The sequence below is a fragment of the Nicotiana tomentosiformis genome, chromosome 9 (assembly GCF_000390325.3).
Source record: "Nicotiana tomentosiformis chromosome 9, ASM39032v3, whole genome shotgun sequence".
Lineage (NCBI taxonomy): Eukaryota > Viridiplantae > Streptophyta > Magnoliopsida > Solanales > Solanaceae > Nicotiana > Nicotiana tomentosiformis.
In genome coordinates, this window is record NC_090820.1 from 7,377,223 (window position 1) to 7,384,883 (window position 7,661).

At 40.9% G+C, this 7,661-nt stretch overlaps 1 pseudogene; it reads left to right on the forward strand.

Moving 5' to 3' along the window:
• The first annotated feature begins 475 nt into the window (after positions 1-475).
• Positions 476-6,920, forward strand: LOC104097542 (toMV resistance protein Tm-2(2)-like; annotated as a pseudogene).
• The last annotated feature ends 741 nt before the right edge of the window (positions 6,921-7,661 follow it).

The following is a 7,661-nucleotide window of genomic DNA, read 5'->3' on the forward strand; positions in this document are numbered from 1 at the left end:
AGGTGAAAATTTTGGTAGCCAACCAGCTACACTACTAAACTCCCGTTTGGTCATAGATTTTGGCTTCATGTTTTCAAAAGAATTTTGAAAACATTATTTGTTTATGAAATATGATCATGTTTTGGGGGAAAAAATTCAAAAAATTTTAAGTTCCCAAAAACTGAGAACTTTAAGTATTTTCAAATAAAATGCATGTCCAAACACAACTTAAACTTCCAAAAATTATTTTTCAACACAACTTTAAAAAATCTTTTTTCAAGTTTTAAACTAAATCTATGTCAACACGCTAGCTAATCTTTCATTTCCTTTACAAATTGATCAACTTTTTCTCTTCTATTTCGTAACTCAACCTCACGACATAACATTTGCTTTCTTGTTTAATTAGGTAGTAGCAAGACAACATCTTGCACTCTTCACCTTCAGATTTAGTACCTAGTCTTCTTAGCTACTGAATAAAGAAAGGAAGAAAAAAGATATGGCTGAAATTATTCTTACCGCAGTCATAGACAAATCAGCCAGAAATAGCTGGAAATCTACTCTTTGAAGAAGGGAGGGGCTTATATTGGTTAAAAGAAGACAACGATTGGCTCCAGAGAGAAATGAGATCACACATCCGATCATATATAGATGACGCGAAGGCCAAGGCAGTTGAAGGCGATTCAAGGGTGAAAAACTTTATAAAAGATATTCAAGAACTGGCAAGTGATGTTGAGGACCTCTTAGATGAGTTCCTTCCATAACTTCATGAATCCCACAAGAGCAAAGGCACAGTTGGTTGCCTTAAGAAGATGGTTAGCATCCTTTTTCATGCTTCTTTTGTCCATAAGTTTGCTATGGAGATTGAGAAGATAAAAAGAAGGGTTGCTGAGATTGACCGTATCAGGACCATTTACGGCATCATGGATACAAGTTATAACAACAATAATCAACACGATTACATTCCAATGGATTGGAGAAGTAATTTATTCCTTTATTCTGATGAAACTGAGGTCATTGGTTTGGATGATGACTCCAATATGTTACAAGCAAAACTACTTAATCAAGATAATAGATATGGAGTAATCTCGATTGTTGGCATGCCCGGTTTGGGCAAAACAACTCTTGCCAAGAAACTCTATAGGCAAGTTTGTAATCAATTTGAGTGTTCGGCATTGGTCTATATTTCACAACAGCCAAGAGTGGGAGAAATCTTACTTGACGTAGCAAAACAAGTTGGACTGAGGCCTGAGGGAAGAGATAATGGAAGATAATTTGGAGGACAATCTAAGGTCATTCTTGAAAAGAAAAAGGTATATGTTATACTCCTTGATGACATTTGGAATGTTGAAATTTGGGATGATTTAAAGCTTGTCTTTCCTGAATGTGATTTAAACTCTGGTAGCAAGATAATTATCACATCTTGAAATAGCAATGTAGGCAGATACATCGGAGGGAATAACTCGCTCCACCTGTTGAAACCATTAGATCCCGAGAAAAGCATAGAACTCTTTACAAAGAGGATTTTTCTTTTTGATAATAATTATTGGATGAGTGCTCCACCAAACTTGGAAAACATTGGTAAAGAGATAGTTGGGAAATATGGTGGCATACCACTAGCCATTGTGGTGATTGCAGGCATGCTAAGAGCAAGGGAGAGAACTGAACATGCATGGAATAGGGTACTTGAGACTATGTGTCAAAATATTCAAAATCAATGTGCTAAGATATTGACTCTGAGTTATAATGATTTACCAACTGCATTAAGGCCATGTTTCTTGTATTTTGGCCTTTTTCCTGAAGATCAAGAAATTCCTGCATTTGATTTGATAAATATGTGGCCGGTTGCTGAGAAGTTTATATGCAACAGGTTGAATATATAGCAGAGGATTTATTAAATGATTTGGTTTCAAGAAACCTAATTCAAGTTTCCAAAAGAACATTCCAAGGTAGAATTGCAAGTTGTCGCATGCATACACGATTTACTACATAGTTTGTGCGTCACATTGGCCAAGGAGAGTAATAACTTCCTTCTGACCAAAAACAATATTACATCTGATGATGATATTGTTACTCGACAACGAAGGCTTGTATTCTATTCTGGTGGTGTCAGTGAATTCTTATCTTCATTTTCCATGCCTAAGAAGCTTCGTGCCCTTTTATATATTAGTGAAAACAGTTTCACATCTCTTAATACTCATTTTAACTTCAAGTTATTGCTAGTGTTGTCTATGCATATTCCTATGAGTAGTTCCTGGAGGGCTGTTAGAGTTCCAAAAGGAATTGGGAATTTAAGTTGCTTAGGCTACCTCAAATTGCAGGGGCAAAACTTCAGCGGAAAAATGCCACGTAGTATAGTCAAGCTCAGGAGTTTATTGACCCTAGATATTCAATGGACCAATTGCGGCATCTTCGTCTTTTAAATTTTGTACGTCGGCCATTTTACAAGTCAGGCACATTTTCTTCAAGCAATATGTTGTTGCCTAATCTACAAAACTCTATAATTGGGATGGACGATTACTATATGAAGGCAAGATGGTTGCACCAATTGACCAATAGATATGTATCATATAACAATGTTCAAACAACTATCCAAATTAAAGATACTTAAATTTAGGAACTGCTGGTTTGAATGTGATGAGAGTAAGATAGACCTCTCAACAGGTGCCGATACCTTTCCTCAACTTGAAGAGTTACACATTATATTGTTGGAAGCGACTCGTGGGATATAACCGTGGATGAGCTGAGCATGCCAAAACTCAAGAAGGTCATAGTCTCTCATGCACCAAATATTAGGCTCTCTAAACCACGTCCGGCAAGCCTTGCAATACATAGACAATATTACTGAACGACAGGTTGGTTTCTTAGCATCTTTTAATTTCTGGCTATTATCATGAAAAGATTGTCGATTTGATTTACACTACAAGAAAACGGACCACTTGCGGAGGTTTTATTGAGGAGGTTCTTACTATCTCCACAAATTGTATCAATTTGGGGGGTGTCATTAAGTGACGCAAATAAACATCGACTACCCTAAAAATAAAAAAAAAGAGCGCCTTTATTTCCTCCCACATTCTTTATTTCCCCCCACATTTTCCCCTTTCCCTCTTTTTCCCCAACCCTTCACGCCTTTAACCCCTTTCTCCAGAAACTTCCACTTTTAACACCCTTCTACTAGTCCCCTCCCCCTACTTTTAGTATACATCCAATTTTGTAAATCGAAAAACGGATAGAGTTAAATTTATATGCAGCTCTAAGGATACGTGGTATAAATCGGTACAAATTGGGAAAGATAAATAAATATATATTGAAATTGGTTACAAATGATATGAATGCAAACCGGATGAACTAGTTAGCCTAAGCCTTCAAGTTTAATCACCTCCAAATTAGGTGAAAAACGATTGATGGAAGAAACAATATGACTAAAATACCAAAAGCCAAAAAAGATAGTATTAGCTCTATTTTCTGTATATATTGGAATGAATGTGTATCAATCAATGTTCTCTTACAAATGATAACCACTCTTAATATAGTGGGGGAATCCCATTTTAGGTACAATTAAAAATACATAGTGAGGATTCCATGATAGATTAATTAATTAGTTTTTTCTTGATTTCCGCCGAGATTCTCTCCCCAAATGTGATTATAACGGCTCTTTTGTCCCTTGGCTCGATCTCGATCTTGGCCGGTCTTGGTATTGGTCGGTCTCTGGGTCTCAAGCTCGATATTGATTCGAACTCGATATTGATCGGTCTCTGGGTCTCGAGCTCGATATTGATCGGTCTCTGGGTCTCGAGCTTGATATTGATCGGTCTCTAGTTCTCGAGCTCGACAACCCAACTCCACATCACAGCTCGATATTATAATAACGAACCTCGGTCCAACATGCTCTAATCTTGACTAATCACACGAAGGGCAAACTCTGTTTTGACCGTATACAGATAGTCCATTCGTTTCTCGGAAAGAAGATGGCGAGAAACGATATGATTTTTCAACCTCCGACTAAACGAATACTGATGTGTGCGACGATCCCGATAGTGACATATGTGACAAACATCCCGTCAGCCCAGTCACCAAGGTATTAAATGTGCGTCAGTCGATGGTCGGCCACTACCAATTTTGAACCGTCATTACCAAACTATAAATATTCGAACTTTCATCCTTATCTAAACCTTTCACTCAAAAGCTTCTTCCCTGCTCTTGTATCTTCTTTAGAGACTCCCTTTGCCTCATATTTTTTATCGCATACAACCCTAATTTCCATTGTTCATTAAATGGAAAAAACTTCCAAAACGGTGCCGCAAAAAGAGGCCGCTTCTTCATCACGACCAGCCGGTGGTGAGGATGCGGCGGAGCCTCGCCCTAAGGAATTCATTCCGGTAGGGTGTTCGACTGTTAGTGATTTTAAGGTTTAAAAACCTTCTTCGGTACTGGGCCGATGTGAGACGATGTCGAGGTATTAGTATACAATCACCGAGAAAATTCTCGAGAAAGTAAAACTAGAATGCAACTGGGACGATAAGCACGTGTTAGTCCTATCGCTTGATGAATCAATTACTACTCACGTGGAAGGGTTCCTAAGTATTTATACTTATCCTTTCACGTTGGGTCCTTTAGACCCTGTCATCGTCGCCTTCTGCAAGAGATACGACGTGACCCTTGGGCAGATCCATCCTTCTTTTTGGAGGATAGTGATTCTTCTTCGATTTTTCTCGAGAAAAATCGAGGGGTGTCTTTTTATCCTCGATCACCTTATGCGCCTTTATAGTCCCTGACTTTATCGAGGAGGGTTAATCAAGCTTGCTCACCGAGCCACCAAAGTGTCATTCTCGAGTATAGACGAGACTTATGATCGAGGTTGGATGGGCCAATTTTTTCGAGTCAAAACCTCGGACCTGATCCCTGCCGATGACATGCCATTTCCTGAGAAATGGAATATGAACCGTGAGCACTTATTTTCTTTCGTTCGTTTAATTTTGTGGATGCCTTTCATATTCTTGATCCATTTTTTCTTTCTTGTCACAGCTGTGGCTCGGATGCCTGAACCGATTCCGGATCTTAAACAATGGGCTGAAGGTCTAGTGCTGCAGAGACCGTACTCCGAGCGCTCTTGGGTGGAATTATCAAAGTGTCGATGGGAGGCCCGTAGTCATGTTAATTCTCTTTCTTAATTTGTTTGTCATTTGCTCTTCTTTACTTGCTTAACACCCTTTTCCCCTTTGTAGGGCTTGGGAAAGACGTTGCCATGAGGCCCCCATCTGGAGATGAGGAGGTTCCTATCCTGAAGCAGGTTTAAAAGAAGAGAAAAGATGCACCGAGTTCCCCGGTCTAGGAAAAGAAAAAACCGGCGAAGAAATCTCGCAAGCCAAAGGGGGGCTCCGGTGTCATGCCTTCGGAATCGATCCACCGATTAAGGGATGAGCCCGAAGAAGGAGAAGAGGAATTAACCTATGTATGGGCTACTGTCATGATACAACAATCTTCCAAATCGATGGAGGTGAATGAGGGAACACTGGCCCTAATCCCGGAACAAGGAAATCGAGATTATTCCATCTCGAGCTGAGATGGTTGAAGGGGAGACCGAGGGTAGGACTTCTTGGGTAGCAGAGGATATCTTGAGGGATGAGCTCGAGATAGTTGATATTAGCGGATCCCCCCAGATTTCGAATGTTATGATCCGTGAGGCCAGCATCTTGGAAGGTCGATCCTGCGGGGGTATTCAGGAGCCGACTGATATCCACATTTTCTGGATGGGCTCGAGTCAGCTGCCTCAGAGGAGGTTATCGGGTTCGGTGGATTACCGATACCAAATAAAGCATCATGGTCGGGCTCTACCAGGTCTTCATCAGTTCCAAAACTGGTGGACTGATTCCCGGCCCCAAGTGTTGATCCCGATCGTAGGCGGAAGATAGTGCTCTCCGTCCTGGAGGATACCCGAATCGTCTCTCCCCCCGTGGGGATTGCCAGTTACCTTCCGTCCTTGGTGAACGAAGAGGATCAAATAGTGATGAATTCAGTAGGACTCTCCTGCCATTTCAACGAGGCCCAACATGCTCTGTATCAGATAATTTTCGATGGTATCTCTGCTATTTCCTTCATACTTAGAGTTGTAGATAATTCTAACATTTTTTCCCATATTTGTAGGCTTCGGTGTTTCATAACGAGGATTTTCTCCGAATCCAAGAGGAGCATGAGGCCGAGGTTCGGAACCTTATTGAGAAGAGTGACCCCTACAAACTTCTTAGCGAGAAACTTCAAGCAGATTTGGCAGCAGCTCGGGATAAGCACGAGGATATGGCCGAGTAAGTATTCCTAATTCTTCACGATAGTGAAGATGAATTGGAGATAACCACTAACAATTCGATTCTATAGGTTTGGCAAAGGCTTGAACAGATCGGACGGCTTAATTCACATGTAGATGAGCTAATGGTCGAGGGGGAAAAATTCAAAGAGAATATGGATATCCTCGCCTCCATAAAAGAAGTTGTTCAAGCGCAATTGGAGTCCGTTGAGGCCCAGCTTCAGTCTGCAAAATAAAATGCCTCGATGTAGATCGAGAGGGCTAATGAGCTTTAGAGTCGGTTAGATTTGGCCACTTCCGATAAGGCAAGCTTGGCTAATGAACTCGAAGGGCTAGATTTGAAGTGGCCAAGGCTAATAAAAGAGCTGATGCTAAAGTGGCCCAGTTCAGGATCGATATTGAGGTCAAGCAGACCAAGGCCAAGAGCATGGTCGAACATGCTAAATGGCAGGTTCAGCAGGAAGCTCTCGAGGAGGTCAGTGCTCAGGGCTTCGATGTTGAGGCCAAAATTGAAAATGCCAAGGCGGAGGAAAACAGGGCTCGAAGGTTGGCCTTCCCTGAGGAAGACTCCGATAGCTCGAGCGAATTTGAAGGTGGGGAAGATCCCGAGGACGCGACCTCCGATGAAGACCAAGCCATTTAGGACCTTAAGTAGTTTTTGTTATTTCTATCGAGGCTGCTTCGTCCTTTGTAAAGAACTTCCTTTGTACCGTGTTGCATTCATTAAAAGATTTTGATGTATATATAAAAGTTTTACCCTTCTATGGCTTCTGAATCTTTTGCCTTTTCGTCAATTTATATAAAGGTCAAAAAGTGTATCGGCTTGGAATAATTATTCGAAGGCCCAAGATTGAGATAGTAAGGACCGATAGCAAGTACTGCACTTGACCGTTTCTTATAGGTAGTCCCCGAGTGAATGTTTGAACTCGAAGCTAAGTAGCTTTTAGGCTTTGTAGTCGAGTGAGGATGGTTTCTCGAACTCGAATTAAGGTAGCCCTTAGGCTTTACAGTCGAGTGAGAATGATTTCTCGAACTCAAACTAAGGTAGCCTTTAGGATTTGCAGTTGAGTGAGAACGATTTCTCGAACTCGAATTAAGGTTGACCTTAGGTTTGACAGTCGAGTGAGAATGATTTCTCGAACTCTAATTAAGGTAGCCCTTAGGCTTTACAGCCGAGTGAGAATAATTTTTTGAACTCGAATTAAGGTAGCCCTTAGGCTTTACAGTCGAGTGAGAATGATTTCTCGAACTCGAACTAAGGTAGCCCTTAGGCTTTACAGTCGAGTGAGAACGATTTCTCGAACTCGAATTAAGGTATCCCTTAGGCTTTACAGCCGAGTGAGAACGATTTCTCGAACTCGAATTAAAGTAGCCCTTAGGCTTT